This window comes from Arachis ipaensis, chromosome B10 (assembly GCF_059453495.1).
Source record: "Arachis ipaensis isolate K30076 ecotype BB chromosome B10, ASM5945349v1, whole genome shotgun sequence".
Lineage (NCBI taxonomy): Eukaryota > Viridiplantae > Streptophyta > Magnoliopsida > Fabales > Fabaceae > Arachis > Arachis ipaensis.
The window spans coordinates 41,897,485-41,924,682 of record NC_142435.1 but is presented as its reverse complement, the minus strand read 5'-3'; the positions used below and the strand labels follow the sequence as shown (position 1 = coordinate 41,924,682).

General features: G+C 34.6%; 4 pseudogenes; all 4 read left to right on the top strand.

Annotated features, from left to right (window-relative positions):
* Positions 1-907: 907 nt before the first annotated feature.
* Positions 908-5,422, top strand: LOC107620550 (organic cation/carnitine transporter 4-like; annotated as a pseudogene).
* A 1,061-nt stretch (positions 5,423-6,483) lies between these two features.
* LOC107620549 (organic cation/carnitine transporter 4 pseudogene) lies at positions 6,484-7,411 on the top strand (annotated as a pseudogene).
* An 11,785-nt stretch (positions 7,412-19,196) lies between these two features.
* LOC107620547 (organic cation/carnitine transporter 4 pseudogene) lies at positions 19,197-23,683 on the top strand (annotated as a pseudogene).
* A 9-nt stretch (positions 23,684-23,692) lies between these two features.
* LOC107620546 (organic cation/carnitine transporter 4 pseudogene) lies at positions 23,693-25,754 on the top strand (annotated as a pseudogene).
* The last annotated feature ends 1,444 nt before the right edge of the window (positions 25,755-27,198 follow it).

The window sequence follows — 27,198 nt, the reverse complement described above, 5'->3', positions numbered from 1 at the left end:
TCTTTAAATAAAATTCTTAACAAATATAATAAATCGTAAATTACTCATTATTTAATTTTCAAAAACTCAGGTTGTTATATGTGACAGGGGTTATGCATTAATTGTAATATTACAATGTATTATCAATCTTAAGTATGTAAATATGTGGCTGATACTACTCTTTAAATTAGACCGATTAATCATCGGCTCTGATACCACTTGTTGGGCAACCGTGGGGAGCTCTTAACTACCGAAGAGACTTCGGAGGGGAATTAAGTGAGATAACATAAGATGTGAGGACACCAACTAAAAATTTGACATTTAGATTTGTGAACCCTTAAATCTAATTATCCAACTCTATTTCATAGTAAAACATACCAAGTCCTGATAACATTAAAAAATATTATTGGTAGTCCAATTTTAAAATTAAAAAGTATAAATTTATCATGTTTTTCTTAAACTAGTTTTGACAAAATAACAATAACAAATATCAAAATTTAATTAATTTTATTTTTTAAATTTTAAATTATAAATAATTAAAAAAAAAGCAGAGATAGAGAGACTCAAACCCATAACCTCTAAATGAGTATGAAAAGATTATGCCATTTGAACTATAGCTCATTCGCTTTTTAAATTGTTTGGACCATAGAACCTTAAAGTTTGTTATCCAATTCAACACATAAAATACAATTAAAATAAAACTAAACCAAGTTAAAAAATAATCCAAACTAACAATTTTTAGTTTTACAATGAAAAACCTGCCACGTGAAACATTTCCGCCAAAGATATTGAGAAACTTTTTTTAAATTGCGCCCTCTGAAACAATAAATAACCCAATCACTCTCTAATCTCTCTGCCTCTCCTTTTCTCACCCACACACTAGCTAATTAACACAAGTTTCATACATCTGTGCTAAGAGGGTTTTGAAATGGCAACGACGCTGTCTTCGAACTACGACGAGCTCCGTACGCTGTTGGCGACGACGGCGGAGAGGAAGGCGGAGATTGAGAAGCTCTGCATCGATGAGATGCTCTAAAAGCACTGCGGAGAGTTTGGAAAATGACAGTTGAGACACTTTATCTTTACAAGCCTCGCGTGGGCGTTGGAGGCCAGCCACACCATGGTCTTGATCTTCGCAAACTGCGAGCCGGAGTGGCGATACACCGTCGCCGCCTGCGGGATCCGGCCGGAGGAGTGGGAGTGGGTTGGTGGACGCGATAGTGCCACCGTGTCGGAGTGGTAACTTGTTTGTGGCGACAAATTTAAAGTTGGACTCGTCCAGTCCTTATTCTTTGTCGGATATATGGTTAGTTAGTTAGTAATAATAATAATAATGATAATGCTAATAATAATAATAATAATAATTCTTTTTTCTTTTTTTCAAACTATCTCGTTATAATAAAAATTATTTCAAAATATTTATAGATTTTAAATTTAAAGTATCATAAAATTTAAAGTAAATACTTTAAAAAAATAATTTTCTTTAAATAAAATTCTTAACAAATATAATAAATCGTAAATTACTCATTATTTAATTTTCAAAAACTCAGGTTGTTATATGTGACAGGGGTTATGCATTAATTGTAATATTACAATGTATTATCAATCTTAAATATGTAAATATGTGGCTGATACTACTCTTTAAACTAGACCGATTAACCATCGGCTCTGATACCATTTGTTAGGCCACCGTGGGGAGCTCTTAACTACCGAAGAGACTTCGGAGAGGAATTAAGTGAGATAACATAAGATGAGAGGACACCAACTATAAATTTGACATTTAGATTTGTGAACCCTTAAATCTAATTATCCAACTCTATTTCATAGTAAAACATACCAAGTCCTGATAACATTAAAAAATATTATTTTTAGTCCAATTTTAAAATTAAAAAGTATAAACTTATCGTGTTTTTATTAAACTAGTTTTGACAAATTAACAATAACAAATATCAAAATTTAATTAATTTTATTTTTAAATTTTAAATTATAAATAATTTTAAAAAGAAAGCAGAACAACCTCTAAATGAGTATAAAAAGATTATGTCATTTGAACTATAGCTCATTCGCTTTTTAAATTTTTTTTTACCAAAGATAGAGAAACTCGAACCCGCGACGTTTTAGATGAGTTTTTTAAATTATTTGAACCATAGAACCTTAAAGTTTGTTATCCAATTCAATACATAAAATACAATTAAAATAAAACTAAACCAAATTAAAAAATAAACCAAACTAACACTTTTTAATTTTACAATGAAAAACCTGCCACGTGAAGCACTTCCGCCAAAGACATTCAGAAACTTCTTATAAATGGCACCCTCTGAAACTATAAATAACCCAATTACTCTCTAATCTCTCTGCCTCTCTTTTTTCTCACCCACACACTAGCTAATTAACACAAGTTTCATACATCTGTGCTAAGAGAGTTTTGAAATGTTACGACGTTGTCCTCGAACTATGACGAGCATCGTACGCTGCTGGTGACGACGACAGCGAGGAAGGTGGAGATGGAGAATCTCTGAATCGATGAGATGCTCTGAAAGTACTTCGGAGAGTTTAAAAAATGACAGTTGAGACACTTCATCTTTACAAGCTTCGCGTGGGCACTGGAGGCCTGCCACACCATGGTCATGATCTTCGCAGACCGCGAGCCGGAATGGCGATGCACTGTCGCTGCCTACGGAGCGGTTGGGAGTACCTGCGGGATCCAGCCGGAGGAGCGGGAGTAGGTTGGTGGACACGGCAACGCCACCGTGTCAGAGTGGGAACCTGTTTGTGGCGACAAATTTAAAGTTGGACTCGTCCAGTCCTTATTCTTTGTCGGATATATGGTTGGTTAGTTAGTAATAATAATAATAATGATAATACTAATAATAATAATAATTCTTTTTTCTTTTTTTTTTCAAAATATCTCGTTATAATAATAATTATTTCAAAATATTAATAGATTTTAAATTTAAAGTATTATAAAATTTAATTTAATTACTTTTAAAAAAATAATTTTCTTTAAATAAAATTCTTAACAAATATAATAAATTGTAAATTACTCATTATTTAATTTTCAAAAACTCAAGTTGTTATATGTGGCAGGGGTTATGCATTAATTGAAATACTACAATGTATTATCAATATTAAGTATGTGAATATGTGGCTGATACTACTCTTTAAACTAGACCGATTAACCATCGGCTCTGATACCATTTGTTTGACCACCGTGGGGAGCTCTTAACCACCGGAGAGACTTTGAGGAGGATTGAAGTGAGATATTATAAGAGGAGAAGACACCTACTATAAATTTGACATTTAGATTTCTGAACCCTTAAATCTAATTATCCAACTCTATTTCATATTAAAACATAACAAGTCCTGATAACATTAAAAAATATTATTTTTAGTCCAATTTTAAAATTAAAAAGTATAAACTTATCGTGTTTTCCTTAAAATATTTTCATTACTAGGAAAATAAATATTTTCTATCTTAGACTATATATAATATTTAATAACAAGATATTTTAATAAATGAAAATAGAAATTTTTTTTTTAAATTTACATAAAAGATACCATAATATAATTAATTTTTTTTTGAATAATTCTAAACACTTTCTTAATGTATAAGTATTTTCATAAACTAAAAGCTTAATTCCAAAATATATTCTTCTCCAATATATATACTTGCATATTCAAAATACACATAAAAAGAAATAAACAAAAAAGAGAAATTATGTAGGTTCAAAATTATTAAAGTAATTTTGATATCAATGTAAAATATGATTTATTACTAGTATTATTATTGTTTTTGTTGTTTAATCATAGAATTAATTTGTACTTTCAGGTGCCAGAATATTTGGTCACCTATCAGACTCTTTTCGTGGAAAAAAAGGCTCACTAATGGTGGTTTGTGCCTTAAACGCCATCTTTGGTTGTCTCACAGTATTTTTCCTAAACTATTGGATCTATGTCATTCTCTGCCTCCTTACCGGCTTTAGCATCGGTGGCATTAGGGGTGTCCGCGAATCGGATTAGATCAGATATGGCCGAAAATTCGATCCGATCCGCACAATTTTCATCGGATCGGATCGGATATCGGATATATCCGCACAATTAAACCTTCTCTTTTTAATCATATTTCTATGTAAAAAAATTCAATAAAAATATTTCTTTCATACTTTTAAACTTATTTATTCCTAAAATATTTTTAATCAAACTCTTTCTAAATAACAAAAATAAAATAATACAATATATGAATAATAATTACTAACTAAAATATACAAACACGTAAATATAATACTAAACATATATATTTATTTATTTTTAATTATTATTGTGCGGATCTGCAGATCTGCGGATCGGATACGCGGATATAGAGCAGATATCCGCAATCCGATCCACAAAGGGTGCGGATCGGATCGGATCCGATCCGATCAATTTGCGAATGGGAACGTATCTGTAATTTTCGGATCGAATGCGGATATTTACCGTGGATCTGCGGATACGATCCGATCCATGAACACCTCTAGGTGGCATTGGCCTATGTGCATTCGTTTTTGCCACTGATACCATCGGCCCCACAAAACGTGGCATCACCGGAATGTCCATCTTTTACTTCTTCTCCATCGGCATTGTCATCCTCTCCGCCGTTGCCTATGTCTTCCAAACATGGCACGAGCTTTACATTGCGTCCCCCATCCCCTCCATTCTCTTCTTGATTCCCGTTGTCCCTTTCCTCTCAAAGTCTCCTAGATGGTACCTTGTTCGCGGAAGAGTAACCGAAGTCATTAAAATCATGTCCACCATTGCTTCCACCAATGGGAAACACCTCTCTAGTGGTGTTCTTCTTGCACTCGACGAAGAAGTCGAAGTATAAGCAGAAGAAAAAACAGAAGCACTAACCTTGACTTATAAGAGCAAGCCTTTGGAAAATATAGATGCATTTGGGGGTTCTATCATTGACGTGTTTCAATCCCTAGTCACTAGAATAAGGTTGATTCTAATGGTGTCAATTAACTTCTTTTGCGCTGTTGTGTACTATGGTCTGAGCATGAACGTGGTGAATCTTGATACTAATCTCTACATGAACGTGGCGCTGAATGCGGTGACGGAGATGCCGGTGTATAGGTTAATGGCGGTTTTATTGGAAAAGCTTAGGAGAAAGCCGTTGGCAATAGGGATAATGTGCTTCAGTGGTTTGTTTTGTTTGTTAGGTTGTTTATTGGGGAATGTTGGAGTGTGGAAGTTAGTTAGAATGGTGTGTGGTTTTTTGGAGATATTTGGGAAGGCGGTAACTTACAACTTATTGTTTATTTATACGGTGGAGTTGTTCCCCATAGTGGTGAGGAACGCCGCGCTAGGGGGCGCGATGCAGGCGGGACAAATGGGGGTTGTTCATCGCGGAACACGCCGTCCGGACCGGGAAGACTTTCGACGCTTCATCTTGAATACTCCTTAAACCAGACCGATTAATCATTGGCTCTTATACCACTTGTTGGGCCACTGTTGGGAGCTCTTTAACCATCGGAGAGACTTCGGAGAGGAATCAAGTGAGACAACATAAGATGATAAGACACCACATCCAACTTAAAACCTTAAGGTACTAATTTATTGGGTCTATAATCTTATAAACTCCTCACTCTTTGTTTCTTTCTTCAATGTGGGACTAATTTCACTACTCCTAACACTTGCAACATTAACAATCTCCCCCTCAAGTGTGAGTCTCCACATCAAGCAACAATTCTCCTCTAGCTCCTCCATACATATGAGTATTTGTCCATCACATCGTCGTACCACACCGCGGGACACGCCACCCGGACCACCATTGCCGGAAAGACTTTCGATGCCTCACATTTAATACTCCTTAAACCAGACTGATTAACCATTGGCTCTGATACCACTTGTTAAGCCACCGTGGGGAGTTCTTAACCACCGGAGAGACTTCGAGGAGGAATCAAGTAAGGTAACATAAAATGAGAAGATACCTACTATAAATTTGACATTTAGATTTGTGAATCCTTAAATCTAATTATCTAACTCTATTTCATAGTAAAACATACCAAGTCCTGATAACATTAAAAAATATTATTGTTAGTCCAATTTTAAAATTAAAAAATATAGACTTTTCATGTTTTTCTTAAAATATTTGCATTACTAGAAAAATAAATATTTTCTATCTTAGACTATATATAATATTTAATAACAATATTTTAATAAATGAAAATAGAAAATATTTTGTTTTTAAATTTACATAAAATATACCATAATATAATTAGATTTTTTTTGAATAATTCTGAATACTATCTTAATGTAAAAGTATTTTCATAAACTAAAAACTTAATTCCAAAATATATTCTTCTCCAATATATATACTTGCATATTCAAAATACTCATAAAAAGAACCAAACAAAAAAGAGAAATTATGTAGGTTCAAAATTATGAAAGTAATTTTGATATCAATGTAAAATATGATTTATTACTAATATTATTATTATTGTTGTTGTTTAATCATAGAATTAATTTGTACTTTCAGGTGCCGGGATATTTAGTCACCTGTCAGACTCTTTCCTTGGAAGGAAAGGTTCCCTAATGGTGGTTTGTGCCTTAAACGCCATCTTTGGCTGCCTCACCGGCTTTAGCACCGGTGGCGTTGGCCTATGTGCATTCGTCCTTGCCACCGATACCATCGGCCCCACAAAATGTGGCATCACCGGAATATCCACCTTCTACTTCTTCTCCATCGGTATTGCCATCCTCTCCGCCGTTGCCTATGTCTTCGAAACTTGGCGCAAGCTTTACATTGCGTCCCCATCCCCTCCATTCTCTTCTTGATCCTCATTGTCCCTTTCCTCTCAGAGTCTCCTAGATGATACCTTGTTTGCGGAAGAGTAACCGAAGCCATAAAAATCATGTCCACCATTGCTTCTACCAATGGAAAACACCTCCCTAGTGGTGTTCTTCTTGCACTCGACGAAGAAGTCGAAGTAGAAGTAGAAGTAGAAGTAAAAATAGAAGCACTAACCTGGATTTATAAGAACAAGCCTTTGGAAAACAAAGATGCAGTTGGGGTTCTATCGTTGACATGCTTCGATCCCCAGTCACTAGAATAAGGTTGATTCTAATGGTGGCAATTAACTTCTTTTGCGCTGTTATGTACTATGGTCTGAGTATGAACGTGGTGCTGAATGCGGTGGCGGAGATACCGGCGTATGGGTTAACGGTGATTTTGTTGGAAAAGTTTGGGAGAAAGCCGTTGGCAATAGGGACAATGTGCTTCAGTGGTTTATTTTGTTTGTTAGGTAGTTTATTGAGGAATGTTGGAGTGTGGAAGTTAATTAGAATGCTATGTGGTATTTTAGGGATATTTGGGATGGCGGTAACTTATAACTTATTGTTTATCTACACGGCGGAGTTGTTCCCCACAATGGTGAGGAATCAAGTGAGATAACATAAGATGAGAAGACATCACATCCAACTCAAAACCTTAATGAACTAAGTTATTGGATTTCTCATCTTATAAACTCCTCACTCTTTGTTGCTTTCTTCAATGTAGGACTAATTTCACTACTTCTAACACATGCAATATTAACAATCTTTCCCTCAAGTGTGAGTCTCCACATCAAGCAACAATTCTCCTCTAGCTCCTCCACACTTATGAGTATTTGTCCATCACATCGCTACACCACACCGCGGAACACGCCGTTCGGACCATCTTTGCCGGGAAGACTTTCGATGCTTCACATTGAATACTCCTTAAATGAGAACGATTAACCATCGGCTCTGATACCACTTTTTGGGTGACCGTGGGGAGCTTTTAACCACCGGAGAGACTTCGGAGAGGAATCAAGTGAGATAACATAAGATGAGAAGACACCAACTATAAATTTGACATTTAGATTTGTGAACCCTCAAATCTAATTATCCAACTCTATTTCATAGTAAAACATACCAAATTCTGATAACATTAAAAAATATTATTGGTAGTTTAATTTTAAAATTAAAAAATATAAAATTATCATGTTTTCTTTAAACTAGTTTTGACAAATTAACAATAACAAATATCAAAATTTAATTAATTTTATTTTTTAAATTATAAATAATTTAAAAGAAAAAGCAGAGATAGGGAGACTCAAACTCACAACCTCTAAATGAGTATGAAAAGATTATGCCATTTGAACTATAGCTCATTCGCTTTTTAAATTTTTTTTACCAAAGATAGGAAAACTCGAACCCGCGACCTCTTAGATGAGCTTTTTAAATTATTTGGACCACAGAACCTTAAAGTTTGTTATCCAATTCAATACATAAAATACAATTAAAATAAAACTAAACTAAATTAAAAAATAAACCAAACAAACACTTTTTAGTTTTACAATGAAAAACCTGCCATGTGAAGCACTTCCGCCAAAGACATTCAGAAACTTCTTTTAAGTGGCGCCCTCTGAAACAATAAATAACCCAATCACTCTCTAATCTCTCTGTCTCTCCTTTTTTCACCCACACACTAGCTAATTACAACAAGTTTCATACATCTGTGCTAAGAGAGTTTTTGAAATGGCAACGATGCTGTCTTTGAACTACGACGAACTCCGTACGTTGCTGGTGACGACGACAGCGAGGAAGGCGGAGAGGGAGAAGCTCTGCATCGATGAGATGCTCTGAAAGTGTTGCGGAGAGTTTGAAAAATGACGGTTGAGACACTTCATGTTCACAACCCTTGCGTGGGCGCTGGAGGCCTGCCACACCATGGTCATGATCTTCGCAGACCGCGAGCTGGAGTGGCGATGCACCGCCGCTGCCTGTGGAGCGGTTGGGAGCACCTGCGCGATTCGACCGGAGGAGTGAGAGTAGGTTGGTGGACGCAGCAGCGCCACCGTGTCGAAGTGGAAACATGTTTGTGGCGACAAATTTAAAGTTGGAGTCGTCCAGTCCTTATTCTTTGTCGGATGTATGGTTAGTTAGTTACTAATAATAATAACAATGATAATACTACTACTAATAATAATTTTTTTCTTTTTTTTTCAAAATATCTTATTATAATAAAATTATTTAAAAATAATAAAAGATTTTAATTTTAAAGTATCATAAAATTTAATTTAATTACTTTTAAAAAATAATTTTTCTTAAATAAAATTCTTAACAAATAAAATAAATCATAAATTACTCATTATTTAATTTTCAAAAACTCAGGTTGTTATATGTGGCAGGGGTTATGCATTAATTGTAATACTACAATGTATTATCAATATTAAGTATGTAAATATGTGGCTGATACTACTCTTTAAACTAGACCGATTAACCATCGGCTCTGATACCACTTGTTGGGCCATCGTGGGGAGCTCTTAACTACCGGAGAGACTTCGGAGAGGAATCAAGTGAGATAACATAAGATGAGAAGACACCAACTATAAATTTGACATTTAGATTTGTGAACCCTTAAATCAAATTATCCAACCCTATTTCATAGTATAACGTACCAAGTCCTCATAACATTAAAAAATATTATTGATAGTCCAATTTTAATATTAAAAATTATAAACTTTATCGTGTTTTTATTAAACTAGTTTTGACAAATTAACAATAACAAATATCAAAATTTAATTAATTTTATTTTTTAAATTTTAAATTATAAATAATTTTAAAAAGAGAGAAGAGATAGGGAGACTCAAACCCACAACCTCTACATGAGTATGAAAAGATTATGTCATTTGAACTATAGCTCATTCGCTTTTTAATTTTATTTTTTTTTACCAAAGATAGGGAAATTCGAACCGGCGACCTCCTAGATGAGCTTTTTAAATTATTTGGACCATAGAACCTTAAAGTTTGTTATCCAATTCAATACATAAAACACAATTAAAATAAAATTAAAAAATAAACCAAACTAACACTTTTTAGTTTCACAATGAAAAACCTGCCACGTGAAGCACTTTTGCCAATGGCATTCAGAAACTTCTTTTAAATGGCGCCCTCTGAAACAATAAATAACCCAATCACTCTCTAATCTTTCTACCTCTCCTTTTCTCACCCACACACTAGCTAATTAACACAAGTTTCATATATCTGTGCTAAAAGGGTTTTGAAAATGCAATGACGCTGTCTTCGAACTACGACGAACTTCATACACTGTTGGTGATGACAGCAGCGAGGGAGGTGGAGATGGAGAAGCTCTGCATCGATGAGATGCTCTGAAAGTACTGCAGAGTTTAAAAAATGACAGTTGAGACACTTCATCTTCAAAAGCCTCGCGTGGGCGCTGGAGGTCTGCCAAACTATGGTCATGATCTTCGCAGACCGCGGGCCGGAGTGGCGATGCATCGCCGCTGCCTACGGCGCGGTTGGGACCACCTACGGGATCTGGCCGGAGGAGTGGTAGTAGGTTTGTGGACGCGGCAGCGCTACCGTATCGGTGTGGGAACTTGTTTGCGGCGACAAATTTAAAGTTAGACTTGTCCAGTCCTTATTCTTTGTCGGATGTATGGTTGGTTAGTTACTAATAATAATAATAATGATAATACTAATAATAATAATTCTTTTTTGTTTTTTTCAAAATATCTCGTTATAATAAAAATTATTTAAAAATATTAAAATATTTTAAATTTAAAGTATCATAAAATATAATTTAATTACTTTTAAAAAAATAATTTTCTTTAAATAAAATTCTTAACAAATATAATAAATCATAAATTACTCATTATATAATTTTTAAAAACTCAGGTGGTTAAATGTGGCAGGGGTTATGCGTTAATTGTAATACTATAATGTATTATCAATATTAAGTATGTAAATATGTGGCTGATACTACTCCTTAAACTAGACCAATTAACGAATGGCTCTGATAGCATTTGTTGGGCCACGGTGGAGAGCTCTTAACTATTGGAGAGACTTCGAGGAGGAATCAAGTGAGATAACATAAGATGAGAAGACACCAACTATAAATTTGACATTTAGATTTGTGAACTCTAATTATCCAACTCTATTTCATAGTAAAACATACCAATTCCTGATAACATTAAAAAATATTATTGGTAGTCAAATTTTAAAATTAAAAAGTATAAACTTATCGTGTCTTCCTTAAACTAGTTTTGACAAATTAACAATAACAAATATCAAAATTTAATTAATTATATTTTTAAATTTTAAATTATAAATAATTTAAAAAAAAAGCAGAGATAGGGAGACTCAAACTCACAACCTCTAAATGAGTATGAAAAGATTATGCCATTTGAACTATAGCTCATTCGCTTTTTAAATATATATTTTCTTTTACCAAAGATAGGAAAACTCGAACCCGCGAGCTCTTAGATGAGCTTTTTAAATTATTTGGACCATAGAACCTTAAAGTTTGTTATCCAATTCAATACATAAAATACAATTAAAATAAAACTAAAGCAAATTAAAAAATAAACCAAACTAACACTTTTTAGTTTTATAATAAAAAACCTGCGACGTGAAGCACTTCCGCCAAAGATATTCAGAAACTTCTTTATATCGCGTCTTCTGAAACAATAAATAACACAATCACTCTTTAATCACTCTGCCTCTCCTTCTCTCACCTACACACTAGCTAATTAACCCAAGTTTCATACATCTGTGCTAAGACGGTTTTGAAATGGCAACGACGCTGTCTTCGAACTACGACTAGCTCCGTACGATGTTCGAGACGACGGCAGCGAGGAAGGCGGAGATGGAGAAGCTCTGCATCGATAATATGCTCTGAAAGTACTGCGGAGAGTTTGAAAAATGACAGTTGAGACACTTCATCTTCACAAGTCTCGCGTGGGTACTGGAGGCCTGCCACACGATCATCCTGATCTTCGCAGACCACGAGCCGGAGTGGCGATGCATCGCCGCCGCCTGCGGAGCGGTTGGGAGCACCTGTGTGATATGGCCAAAGGAGTGGGAGTAGGTTGGTGGACGGGGCAGCGCCACTGTATTGGAATGAAAACTTATTTTTGGCGACAAATTTAAAGTTGGACTCGTCGAGTCCTTATTCTTTGTCGAATGTATGGTTGGTTAATTAATAATAATAATAATAATAATAATAATAATAATAATAATAATAATAATAATAATAATGATAATAATGATAATACTAATAATAATAATTCTTTTTTCTTTTTTTCAAAATATCTCGTTATAATAAAAATTATTTCAAAATATTAATAGATTTTAAATTTAAAGTATCATAAAATTTAAAGTAAATACTTTTAAAAAATAATTTTCTTTAAATAAAATTCTTAACAAATATAATAAATCGTAAATTACTCATTATTTAATTTTTAAAAATTCAGGTTGTTATATGTGACAGGGGTTATGCATTAATTGTAATATTACAATGTATTATCAATCTTAAGTATGTAAATATGTGGCTGATACTACTCTTTAAACTAGACCGATTAACCATCGGCTCTGATACCACTTGTTGGGCAACCGTGGGGAGCTCTTAACTACCGAAGAGACTTCGGAGAGGAATTAAGTGAGATAACATAAGATGTGAGGACACCAACTATAAATTTGACATTTAGATTTGTGAACCCTTAAATCTAACTATCCAACTCTATTTCATAGTAAAACATACCAAGTCCTGATAATATTAAAAAATATTATTGGTAGTCCAATTTTAAAATTAAAAAGTATAAATTTATCGTATTTTTCTTAAACTAGTTTTGACAAAATATCAATAACAAATATCAAAATTTAATTAATTTTATTTTTTAAATTTTAAATTATAAATAATTAAAAAAAAGCAGAGATAGAGAGACTCAAACCCATAACCTCTAAATGAGTATGAAAAGATTATGCCATTTGAACTATAGCTCATTCGCTTTTTAAATTGTTTGGACCATAGAACCTTAAAGTTTGTTATCCAATTCAACACATAAAATACAATTAAAATAAAACTAAACCAAGTTAAAAAATAAACCAAACTAACAATTTTTAGTTTTACAATGAAAAACCTACCATGTGAAAATATTTCCCCCAAAGATATTCAGAGACTTCTTTTAAATTGCACCCTCTGAAACAATAAATAACCCAATCACTCTCTAATCTCTCTGCCTCTCCTTTTCTCACCCACACACTAGCTAATTAACACAAGTTTCATACATCTGTGCTAAGAGGGTTTTGAAATGGCAACGACGCTGTCTTCGAACTACGACGAGCTCCGTATGCTGTTGGCAACGACGACGGCGAGGAAGGCAAAAATGGAGAAGCTCTGCATCGATGAGATGCTCTAAAAGTACTGCGGAGAGTTTGGAAAATGATAATTGAGATACTTCATCGTTACAACCCTCGCGTGGGCGTTGGAGGCCTGCCACACTATGGTCATGATCTTCGCAAACCGCGAGCCGGAGTGGCGATGCACCGCCGCCGCCTGCGGAGCAGTTGGGAGCACCTGCGGGATCTGGCCGGAGGAGCGGGAGTGGGTTGGTGGACGCGACAGCGCCACCGTATCGGAGTGGGAACTTGTTTGTAGCGACAAATTTAAAATTGGACTCGTCCAGTCCTTATTCTTTGTTGGATATATGATTAGTTAGCTAGTAATAATAATAATAATGATAATGCTAATAATAATAATAATTCTTTTTTTTTTCAAAATCTCTCGTTATAATAAAAATTATTTTAAAATATTAATAGATTTTAAATTTAAAGTATCATAAAATTTAAAGTTAATACTTTTAAAAAAAATAATTTCTTTAAATAAAATTCTTAACAAATATAATAAATCGTAAATTACTCATTATTTCATTTTCAAAAACTCAAGTTGTTATATGTTACAGGGGTTATGCATTAATTGTAATATTACAATGTATTATCAATCTTAAGTATGTAAATATGTGGCTGATACTACTCTTTAAACTAGACCAATTAATCATCGGCTCCGATACCACTTGTTGGGCAACCGTGGGGAGCTCTTAACTACCGAAGAGACTTCGGAGAGGAATTAAGTGAGATAACATAAGATGTGAGGACACCAACTATAAATTTGACATTTAGATTTGTGAACCCTTAAATCTAATTATCCAACTCTATTTCATAGTAAAACATACCAAGTCCTGATAACATTAAAAAATATTATGTTTAGTCCAATTTTAAAATTAAAAAGTATAAACTTATCGTGTTTTTATTAAACTAGTTTTGACAAATTAACAATAACAAATATCAAAATTTAATTAATTTTATTTTTTAAATTTTAAATTATAAATAATTTTAAAAAGAAAGCAGAACAACTTCTAAATGAGTATGAAAAGATTATGTCATTTGAACTATAGCTCATTCGCTTTTTAAATTTTTTTTTTACCAAAGATAGAGAAACTTGAACCCGCGACCTTTTAGATGAGCTTTTTAAATTATTTGAACCATAGAACTTTAAAATTTGTTATCCAATTCAATACATAAAATACAATTAAAATAAAACTAAACCAAATTAAAAAATAACCCAAACTAACACTTTTTAGTTTTACAATGAAAAACCTGCCACGTGAAGCACTTCCGCCAAAGACATTCAGAAACTTCTTATAAATGGCGCCCTCTGAAACTATAAATAACCCAATCACTCTCTAATCTCTCCGCCTCTCCTTTTCTCACCTACACACTAGCTAATTAACACAAATTTCATACATATGTGCTAAGAGGGTTTTGAAATGGTACGACGTTGTCCTCGAACTATGACGAGCTTCGTAAGCTACTAGTGACGACGGCAGCGAGGAAGGTTGAGATGGAGAAGCTCTGCATCGATGAGATACTCTGAAAGTACTGCAGAGAGTTTGAAAAATGACAGTTGAGACACTTCATCTTCACAAGCCTCGCGTGGTCACTGGAGGACTGCCACACCATGGTCATGATCTTCACAGACCGCGAGCTGGAATGGCGATGCACTGCCGCCGCCTACGGAGCGGTTGGGAGCACGTGCGGGATCCAGCCGGAAGAGCGGGAGTAGGTTGGCGGACACGGCAGCGCCACCGTGTCGGAGTGGGAACTTGTTTGTGGCGACAAATTTAAAGTTGGACTCGTCCAGTCCTTATTCTTTGTCGGATATATGGTTGGTTAGTTAGTAATAATAATAGTAATGATAATACTAATAATAATAATATATAATAATTCTTTTTTCTTTTTTTCAAAATATCTTGTTATAATAAAAATAATTTCAAAATATTATTAGATTTTAAATTTAAAGTATTATAAAATTTAATTTAATTACTTTTAAAAAAATAATTTTTTTAAATAAAATTCTTAACAAATATAATAAATTGTAAATTATTCATTATTTAATTTTTAAAAACTCAAGTTGCTATATGTGGCAGTGGTTATGCATTAATTGAAATACTACAATGTATTATCAATATTAAGTATGTGAATATGTGGCTGTACTACTCTTTAAACTAGACCGATTAACCATCGGCTCTGATACCATTTGTTTGGCCACCGTGGGAAGCTCTTAAGTACCGAAGAGACTTCGGAGAGGAATTAAGTGAGATAACATAAGATGAGAGGACACCAACTATAAATTTGACATTTAGATTTGTGAACCCTTAAAACTAATTATCCAACACTATTTCATAGTTAAACATACCAAGTCCTGATAATATTAAAAAATATTATTTTTAGTCCAATTTTAAAATTAAGAAGTATAAACTTATCGCGTTTTTATTAAACTAGTTTTGACAAATTAACAATAACAAATATCAAAATTTAATTAATTTATTTTTTGAATTTTAAATTATAAATAATTTTAAAAAGAAAGCAGAGATAGGGAGACTCGAACCCACAACCTCTAAATGAGTATGAAAAGATTATGTCATTTGAACTATAGCTCATTTGCTTTTTAAATTTTTTTTAACCAAAGATAGAGAAACTCGAACCCGCGACCTTTTAGATGAGCTTTTTAAATTATTTGGACCATAGAACCTTAAAGTTTGTTATCCAATTCAATACATAAAATACAATTAAAATAAAACTAAACCAAATTAAAAAATAAACCAAACTAACACTTTTTAGTTTTATAATGAAAAACCTGCCACGTGAAGCACTTCCGACAAAAACATTCAGAAACTTCTTTTAAATAGCGCCCTCTGAAACTATAAATAACCCAATCACTCACTAATCTCTCTGCCTCTCCTTTTCTCACCCACACACTAGCTAATTAACACAAGTTTCATACATCTGTGCTAAGAGGATTTTGAAATGGTAATGACGTTGTCCTCAAACTATGACGAGCTTCGTACGCTGCTGGTGACGACGGCAGCGATGAAGGTGGAGATGGAGAAGATCTGAATCGATGAGATGCTCTGAAAGTACTGCGAAGAGTTTGAAAAATGACAGTTGAGACACTTCATCTTCACAAGCCTCGCGTGGGCATTGGAGGCCTACCACACCATGGTCATGATCTTCGCAGACCGCGAGACGGAGTGGCGATGCACCGCCGGCGCCTACGGAGCGGTTGGGAGCACCTGTGGGATCCAGTCGGAGGAGCGGGAGTAGGTTGGTGGACACGGCAGCGCCACCGTGTCGGAGTGGAAACTTGTTTGCGGCGACAAATTTAAAGTTGGACTCGTCCAGTCCTTATTCTTTGTCGGATATATGGTTGGTTAGTTAGTAATAATAATAATAATAATGATAATACTAATAATAATAATAATTCTTTTTTCTTTTTTTGAAAATATCTCGTTATAATAAAATTATTTCAAAATATTAATAGATTTTAAATTTAAAGTATCATAAAATGTAATTTAATTACTTTTAAAAAAAATAATTTTCTTTAAATAAAATTCTTAACAAATATAATAAATTGTAAATTACTCATTATTTAATTTTCAAAAACTCAAGTTGTTATATGTGGCAGGGGTTATGCATTAATTGAAATACTACAATGTATTATCAATATTAAGTATGTGAATATGTGGCTGATACTACTCTTTAAACTAGACCGATTAACCATCGGCTCTGATACCATTTGTTTGGCCACCGTGGGGAGCTCTTAATGACCGAAGAGACTTCGGAGATGAATTAAGTGAGATAACATAAGATGAGAGGACCCCAACTGTAAATTTGACATTTAGATTTGTGAACCCTTAAATCTAATTATCCAACACTATTTCATAGTAAAACATACCAAGTCCTGATAATATTAAAAAATATTATTTTTAGTCCAATTTTAAAATTAAAAAGTATAAACTTATCGTGTTTTTATTAAACTAGTTTTGACAAATTAACAATAACAAATATCAAAATTTAATTAATTTATTTCTTCAATTTTAAATTATAAATAATTTTAAAAAGAAAGCAGAGATTGGGAGACTCAAACCCACAACCTCTAAATGAGTATGAAAAGATTATGTCATTTGAACTATAGCTCATCCGCTTTTTAATTTTTTTTAACCAAAGATAGAGAAACTCGAACCCGCGACTTTTTAGCTGAGCTTTTTAAATTATTTGGACCATAGAACCTTAAAGTTTGTTATCCAATTCAATACATAAAATATAATTAAAATAAAACTAAACCAAATTAAAAAATAAACCAAACTAACATTTTTTAGTTTTACAATGAAAAACCTGCCACGTGAAGCACTTCCCCCAAAGACATTCAGAAACTTCTTTTAAATGGCGCCCTCTGAAACTATAAATATCCCAATCACTCTCTAATCTCTCTGCCTCTCCTTTTCTCACCCAGACACTAGCTAATGAACACAAGTTTCATACATCTGTGCTAAGAGGGTTTTGAAATTGTAACGACGTTGTCCTCGAACTATGACGAGCTTCGTACGCAGCTGGTGACGACGGCAGCGAGGAAGGTGGAGATGGAGAAGCTCTGCATCGATGAGATGCTCCGAAAGTAAGGCGAAGAGTTTGAAAAATGACTGTTGAGACACTTCATCTTCACAAGCCTCGCGTCGGCACTGGAGGCCTGCCGCACCATGGTCATGATCTTCGCAGACAGCGAGACGGAGTGGTGATGCACCGCCGGCGCCTACGGAGCGGTTGGGAGCACCTGTGGGATCCAGTCGGAGGAGCGGGAGTAGGTTGGTGGACACGGCAGCGCCACTGTGTCGGAGTGGGAACTTGTTTGTGGAGACAAATTTAAAGTTGGACTCGTCCAGTCCTTTTTCTTTGTCGGATATATGGTTGGTTAGTTAGTAATAATAATAATAATGATAATACTAATAATAATAATTCTTTTTTTTCAAAATATCTCGTTATAATAAAATTATTTCAAAATATTAATAGATTTTAAATTTAATTTAATTACTTTTAAAAAAAATAATTTTTTTAAATAAAATTCTTAACAAATATAATAAATTGTAAATTACTCATTATTTAATTTTCAAAAACTCAAGTTGCTATATATGGCAGGGTTTATGCATTAATTGAAATACTACAATGTATTATCAATATTAAGTATGTGAATATGTGGCTGATACTACTCTTTAAACTAGACCGATTAACCATCGGCTCTGATACCATTTGTTTGGCCACCGTGGAGAGCTCTTAACTACCGAAGAGACTTCGGAGAGGAATTAAGTGAGATAACATAAGATGAGAGGACACCAACTATAAATTTGACATTTAGATTTGTGAACCCTTAAAACTAATTATCCAACACTATTTCATAGTAAAATATACCAAGTCCTGATAATATTAAAAAATATTATTTTTAGTCCAATTTTAAAATTAAGAAGTATAAACTTATCGTGTTTTTATTAAACTAGTTTTGACAAATTAACAATAACAAATATCAAAATTTAATTAATTTATTTTTTGAATTTTAAATTATAAATAATTTTAAAAAGAAAGCAGAGATAGGGAGACTCAAACCCACAACCTCTAAATGAGTATGAAAAGATTATGTCATTTGAACTATAGCTCATTTGCTTTTTAAATTTTTTTTAACCAAAGATAGAGAAACTCGAACCCGCGACCTTTTAGATGAGCTTTTTAAATTATTTGGACCATAGAACCTTAAAGTTTGTTATCCAATTCAATACATAAAATACAATTAAAATAAAACTAAACCAAATTAAAAAATAAACCAAACTAACACATTTTAGTTTTACAATGAAAAACCTGCCACGTGAAGCACTTCCCCCAAAGACATTCAGAAACTTCTTTTAAATGGCGCCCTCTTAAACTATAAATAACCCAATCACTCTCTAATCTCTCTGTCTCTCCTTTTCTCACCCACACACTAGCTAATTAACACAAGTTTCATACATCTGTGCTAAGAGGGTTTTAAAATGGTAACGACGTTGTCCTCGAACTATGACGAGCTTCGTACGCTGCTGGTGTCGATGGCAGCGAGGAAGGTGGACATGGAGAAGCTCTGCATCGATGAGATGCTCTGAAAGTACTGCGAAGAGTTTGAAAAATGACAGTTGAGACACTTCATCTTCATAAACCTCGCGTGGGCACTGGAGGCCTGCCACACCATGGTCATGATCTTCGCAGACCGCGAGCCGGAGTGGCAATGCACCGCTGGCGCCTACGGAGCGGTTGGGTGCACCTGCGGGATCCAGTCGGAGGAGCGGGAGTAGGTTGGTGGACACGGCAGCGCCACCGTGTCGGAGTGGGAACTTGTTTGCGGTGACAAATTTAAAGTTGGACTCGTCCAGTCCTTATTCTTTGTCGGATATATGGTTGGTTAGTTAGTAATAATAATAATAATAATGATAATACTAATAATAATAATAATTCTTTTTTCTTTTTTTCAAAATATCTCGTTATAATAAAAATTATTTCAAAATATTAATAGATTTTAAATTGAAAGTATCATAAAATTTAATTTAATTACTTTAAAAAAATAATTTTCTTTAAATAAAATTCTTAACAAATATAATAAATTGTAAATTACTCATTATTTAATTTTCAAAAACTCAAGTTGTTATATGTGGCAGGGGTTATGCATTATTGAAATACTACAATGTATTATCAATATTAAGTATGTGAATATGTGGCTGATACTACTCTTCAAACTAGACCGATTAACCATCGACTCTGATACCATTTGTTTGGCCACCGTGGGGAGCTCTTAACTACCGAAGAGACTTCGGAGAGAAATTAAGTGAGATAACATAAGATGAGAGAACACCAACTATAAATTTGACATTTAGATTTGTGAACTCTTAAATCTAATTATCCAACTCTATTTCGTAGTAAAACATACCAAGTCCTGATAATATTAAAAATATTATTTTTAGTCCAATTTTAAAATTAACAAGTATAAACATATCGTGTTTTTATTAAACTAGTTTTGACAAATTAACAATAACAAATATTAAAATTTAATTAATTTTATTTTTTAAATTTTAAATTATAAATAATTTTAAAAAGAAAGCAGAGATAGGAAGACTCAAACCCACAACCTCTAAATGAGTATGAAAAGATTATGTCATTTGAACTATAGCTCATTCGCTTTTTAAATTTTTTTTTTTACCAAAGATAGAGAAACTAGAACCCACGACCTTTTAGATGAGCTTTTTAAATTATTTGGACCATAAAACCTTAAAGTTTGTTATCCAATTCAATACATAAAATACAATTAAAATAAAACTAAACCAAATTAAAAAATAAACCAAACTAACACTTCTTAGTTTTACAATGAAAAATCTGCCATGTGAAGCACTTCCCCCAAAGACATTCAGAAATTTCTTTTAAATGGCGCCCTCTGAAACTATAAATAACCCAATCACTCTCTAATATCTCTGCCTCTCCTTTTCTCACCTACACACTAGCTAATTAACACAAGTTTCATACATCTGTGCTAAGAGGCATTTGAAATGGTAACGACGTTGTCCTCGAACTATGACGAGCTTCGTACGCTGGTGGTGACGACGGCAGCGAGGAAGGTGGAGATGGAGAAGCTCTGCATCGATGAGATGCTCTGGAAGTACTGCGAAGAATTTGAAAAATGACAGTTGAGACACTTCATCTTTACAAGTCTCGCATGGGTACTGGAGGCCTGCCACACCATGGCCATGATCTTTGCAGACCGCGAACTGGAGTGGCGATGCACCGCCGCCGCCTACGGAGCGGTTAGGAGCACCTGCGGGATCCAGCCGGAGGAGCGGGAGTATGTTGGTGGACACGGCAGAGCCACCGTGTCGGAGTAGAAACTTGTTTGTGGCGACAAATTTAAAGTTGGATTCGTCCAGTCCTTATTCTTTGTCAGATATATGGTTGGTTAGTTAGTAATAATAATAATAATGATAATAATAATAATAATAATAATAATAATAATAATAATAATAATAATAATAATAATAATAATAATAATTCTTTTTTTTTTTTCAAAATATCTCATTATAATAAAAATTATTTCAAAATATTAATAGATTTTAAATTTAAAGTATCATAAAATTTAATTTAATTACTTTTATAAAAATAATTTTCTTTAAATAAAATTCTTAACAAATATAATAAATTGTAAATTACTCATTATTTAATTTTCAAAAACTCAAGTTGTTATATGTGGCAGGGGTTATGCATTAATTGTAATACTACAATGTATTATCAATATTAAGTATGTGAATATGTGGCTGATACTACTCTTTAAATCAGACCGATTAACCATCGGCTCTGATACCATTTGTTTGGCTACCGTGGGGAACTCTTAACCACCGGAGAGACTTTAGGGAGGATTGAAGTGAGATATCATAAGATGAGAAGACACCTACTATAAATTTGACATTTAGATTTCTGAACCCTTAAATCTAATTATCCAACTCTATTTCATATTAAAACATAACAAGTCCTGATAACATTAAAAAATATTATTTTTAGTCCAATTTTAAAATTAAAAAGTATAAACTTATCGTGTTTTCCTTAAAATATTTGCATTACTAGGAAAATAAATATTTTCTATCTTAGACTATATATAATATTTAATAACAAGATATTTTAATAAATGAAAATAGAAATTTTTTTTGTTTTTAAATTTACATAAAAGATACCATAATATAATTAGATTTTTTTTGAATAATTCTAAACACTTTCTTAATGTATAAGTATTTTCAGAAACTAAAAGCTTAATTCCAAAATATATTCTTCTCCAATATATATACTTGCATATTCAAAATACACATAAAAAGAACAAAACAAAAAAGAGAAATTATGTAGGTTCAAAATTATTAATGTAATTTTGATATCAATGTAAAATATGATTTATTACTAGTATTATTGTTGTTTTTGTTGTTTAATCATAGAATTAATTTGTACTTTCAGGTGCCAGAATATTTGGTCACCTGTCAGACTCTTTTCTTGGAAGAAAAGGCTCACTAATGGTGGTTTGTGCCTTAAACGTCATCTTTGGTTGTCTCACAGTATTTTCCCTAAACTATTGGATCTATGTCATTCTCTGTCTCTTTACCGGCTTTAACACCGGTGGCATTAGGGGTGTCCGCGAATCGGATTGGATCAGATATGGCCAAAAATTCGATCCGATCCGCACAATTTTCATCGGATCGGATCGGATATCGGATATATCCGCATAATTAAACCTTCTCTTTTTAATCATATTTCTATGTAAAAAAATTCAATAAAAATATTTCTTTCATACTTTTAAACTTATTTATTCCTAAAATATTTTTAATCAAACTCTTTCTAAATAACAAAAATAAAATAATACAATATATGAATAATAATTACTAACTAAAACATACAAACACGTAAATATAATACCAAACACACACACACACACACACACACACACACACACACACACATATATATATATATATATTTAATTATTATTGTGCAGATCTGCGGATCGGATCGGATCGGATCCGATCAATTTGCGGATCGGAACGTATCCGCAATTTTCTGATCGAATGCGAATATTTACCGTGGATCTGCGGATACGATCCGATCCATGAACACCTCTAGGTGGCATTGGCCTATGTGCATTCGTCCTTGCCACTGATACCATCGGCCCCACAAAACGTGGCATCGCCGGAATGTCCATCTTTTACTTCTTCTCCATCGGCATTGCCATCCTCTCCGCCGTTGCCTATGTCTTCCAAACATGGCACGAGCTTTACATTGCATCCCCCATCCCCTCCTTCTCTTCTTGATTCTCGTTGTCCCTTTCCTCTCAAAGTCTCCTAGATGGTACCTTGTTCGCGGAAGAGTAACCGAAGTCATTAAAATCATGTCCACCATTGCTTCCACCAATGGGAAACACCTCCCTAGTAGTGTTCTTCTTGCACTCGACGAAGAAGTCGAAGTAGAAGCAGAAGAAAAAACAGAAGCACTAACCTTGACTTATAAGAACAAGCCTTTGGAAAATATAGATGCATTTGGGGGTTCTATTGTTGACGTGTTTCAATCCCCAGTCACTAGAATAAGGTTGATTCTAATGGTGTCAATTAACTTCTTTTGCGCTGTTGTGTACTATGGTCTACGCATGAACGTGGTGAATCTTGATACTAACCTCTACATGAACGTAGGGCTGAATGCGGTGGCGGAGATGCCGGCGTATGGGTTAATGGCGGTTTTGTTGGAAAAGCTTAGGAGAAAGCCGTTGGCAATAGGGACAATGTGCTTCAGTGGTTTGTTTTGTTTGTTAGGTTTTTTATTGGGGAATGTTGGAGTGTGGAAGTTAGTTAGAATGGTGTGTGGTTTTTTGGAGATATTTGGGAAGGCGGTAACTTACAACTTATTGTTTATTTATACGGCGGAGTTGTTCCCTACAGTGGTGAGGAACGCCGCGCTAGGGGACGCGATGTAGGTGGGACAAATGGGGGTTGTTCATCGCGGGACACGCCGTCCGGACCGGGAAGACTTTCGATGCTTCACCTTGAATACTACTTAAACCAGACGGATTAACCATTGGCTCTTATACCACTTGTTGGGCCACCGTGGGGAGCTCTTTAACCATTGGAGAGACTTCGGGGAGGAATAAAGTGAGACAACATAAGATGAGAAGACACCACATCCAACTTAAAACCTTAAGGTACTAAGTTATTGGGTCTCTAATCTTATAAACTCCTCACTCTTCGTTGCTTTCTTCAATGTGGGACTAATTTCACTACTCCTAACACTTACAACATTAACAATATTTCCCTCAAGTGTGAGTCTCTACATCAAGCAACAATTCCCCTCTAGCTCCCCCATACATATAAGTATTTGTCCATCACATCGTCGCACCACACCGCAGGACACGCCGCCCGGACCACCATTGCCAGGAAGACTTTCGATGCCTCACATTTAATACTTCTTAAACCAGACTGATTAACCATTGGCTCTGATACCACTTGTTGAGCCACCGTGGGGAGTTCTTAACCACCGGAGAGACTTCGAGGAGGAATCAAGTAAGGTAACATAAGATAAGAAGACACCTACTATACATTTGACATTTAGATTTGTGAACCCTTAAATCTAATTATCCAACTCTATTTCATAGTAAAACATACAAAGTCCTGATAACATTAAAAAATATTATTGTTAGTCCAATTTTAAAATTAAAAAATATAAACTTTTCGTGTTTTCCTTAAAATATTTGCATTACTAGAAAAATAAATATTTTCTATCTTAGACTATATATAATATTTAATAACAAAATATTTTAATAAATGAAAATAGAAAATATTTTGTTTTTAAATTTACATAAAAGATACCATAATATAATTAGATTTTTTTTTGAATAATTCTGAACACTTTCTTAATGTAAAAGTATTTTCATAAACTAAAAACTTAATTCCAAAATATATTCTTCTCCAATATATATACTTGCATATTCAAAATACTCATAAAAAGAACCAAACAAAAAAGAGAAATTATGTAGGTTCAAAATTATGAAAGTAATTTTGATATCAATGTAAAATATGATTTATTACTAATATTATTATTATTGTTGTTGTTTAATCATAGAATTAATTTGTACTTTCAGGTGTCGGGATATTTGGTCACCTGTCAGACATTTTCCTTGGAAGGAAAGGCTCACTAATGGTGGTTTGTGCCTTAAACGCCATCTTTGGCTGCCTCACCGGCTTTAGCACCGGTGGCGTTGGCCTATGTGCATTCATCCTTGCCACCGATACCATCGGCCCCACAAAATGTGGCATCGCCAGAATGTCCACCTTCTACTTCTTCTCCATCGGTATTGCCATCCTCTCCGCTGTTGCCTATGTCTTCCAAACTTGGCGCAAGCTTTACATTGCGTCCCCATCCCCTCCATTCTCTTCTTGATCCTCATTGTCCCTTTCCTCTCAGAGTCTCCTAGATGGTACCTTGTTTGCGGAAGAGTAACCGAAGCCATAAAAATCATGTCCACCATCGCTTCCACCAATCGAAAACACCTCCTTAGTGGTGTTCTTCTTGCACTCGACGAAGAAGTCAAAGTAGAAGTAGAAGCAAAAATAGAAGCACTAACCTGGACTTATAAGAACAAGCCTTTGGAAAACAAAGATGCAGTTGGGGGTTCTATCGTTGACATGCTTCGATCCCCAGTCACTAGAATAAGGTTGATTCTAATGGTGGCAATTAACTTCTTTTGCGCTGTTGTGTACTATGGTCTGAGCATGAACGTGGTGCTGAATGCGGTGGCGGAGATACCGGCGTATCGGTTAACGGCGATTTTGTCAGAAAAGTTTGGGAGAAAGCCATTGGCAATAGGGACAATGTGCTTCAGTGGTTTGTTTTGTTTGTTAGGTAGTTTATTGAGGAATGTTAGAGTGTGGAAGTTAATTAGAATGCTGTATGGTATTTTAGGGATATTTGGGATGGCGGTAACTTATAACTTATTATTTATCTACACGGCGGAGTTGTTCAGTACAATGGTGAGGAATCAAGTGAGATAACATAAGATGAGAAGACATCACATCCAACTCAAAACCTTAAGGAACTAAGTTATTGGATCTCTCATCTTATAAACTCCTCACTCTTTGTTGCTTTCTTCAATGTGGGACTAATTTCACTACTTCTAACACTTGCAACATTAACGATCTTTCCATCAAGTGTGGGTCTCCACATCAAGCAACAACTCTCCTCTAGCTCCTCCATACTTATGAGTATTTGTCCATCACATCGCTGCACCACACCGCAGAACACGCCATTTGGACCATCTTTGCCGGGAAGACTTTCGATGCTTCACATTGAATACTCCTTAAATGAGAACGATTAACCATCGGCTCTGATACCACTTTTTGGGTCACCGTGGGGAGCTTTTAACCAGCGAAGAGACTTCGGAGAGGAATCTAGTGAGATAACATAAGATGAGAAGACACCACTTGATTCCTCTCCAAAGTTTCTCCGGTGGTGAAGAGCTCCGCAAAGCGGCCCAACAAGTGGTATCTGAGCTGATGGTTAATCGGTCTGGTTGAAGGAGTATTCAAGGTGAAGCATTGAATTCCCGGCAAAGGTGGTTCAGGCGGCGTGTCCCGCAGTGTGGTGTGGCGGTGTGATGGACAAATACTCATATGTGTAGAAGTGCTAGAGGGGATTTGTTACTTGATATGGAGACTCACACTTGAGGAGGAGATTGTTAATATTGCAAGTGTGAGGAGTAGTGAAATTAGTCCCACATTGAGAAAGCAAGGAAGAGTGAGGAGTTTATAGGATGAAAGACCCAATAATTTACTACCTTAAGGTTTTGAGTTGGATGTGTTGTCTTCTTATCTTATGTTATCTCACTTTATTCCTCCCTGAAATCTCTTCGGTTGTTAAAGAGTTCCCCACGGTGGCCCAACAAATGGTATCAGAGCCGATGGTTAATCGGTTTGGTTTAAGGAGTATTCAACGTGAAGCATCGAAAGTCTTTCTGACAAAAGTGGTTCGGGCGGTGTCTCCTGCGGTGTGGTGTGGCGGTGTGATAAACAAATACTCATATGTGTGGAGGAGCTAAAGAGGAGTTGTTGCTTGATGTGGAGACTCACACTTGAGGGAGAGATTGTTAATGTTGTAAGTATGAGGAGAAGTGAAATTATTCCCACATTGAAGAAAGCAAGGAAGAGTGAGGAGTTTATAAGATGAAAGACCATTAATTTACTACCTTAAAGTTTTGAGTTGGATGTGGTGCCTTCGCATTTTATATTCTCTTACTTGATTTCACCCCGAAATCTCTCCGGTGGTTAAGAGCTCCCCATGGTGGCCCAACAGTTTGCTATGTGTGGGATTGTAGGTGGCATATTTGCATTTTATTTGCCAAAAACTTTGAATCAACCACTGTATGATACATTCTCTGGGTTGGAAGCTGGGTTTGTTTGATGTTTTTGATATTATTAGTCCACTAAGATTAACTTTTTA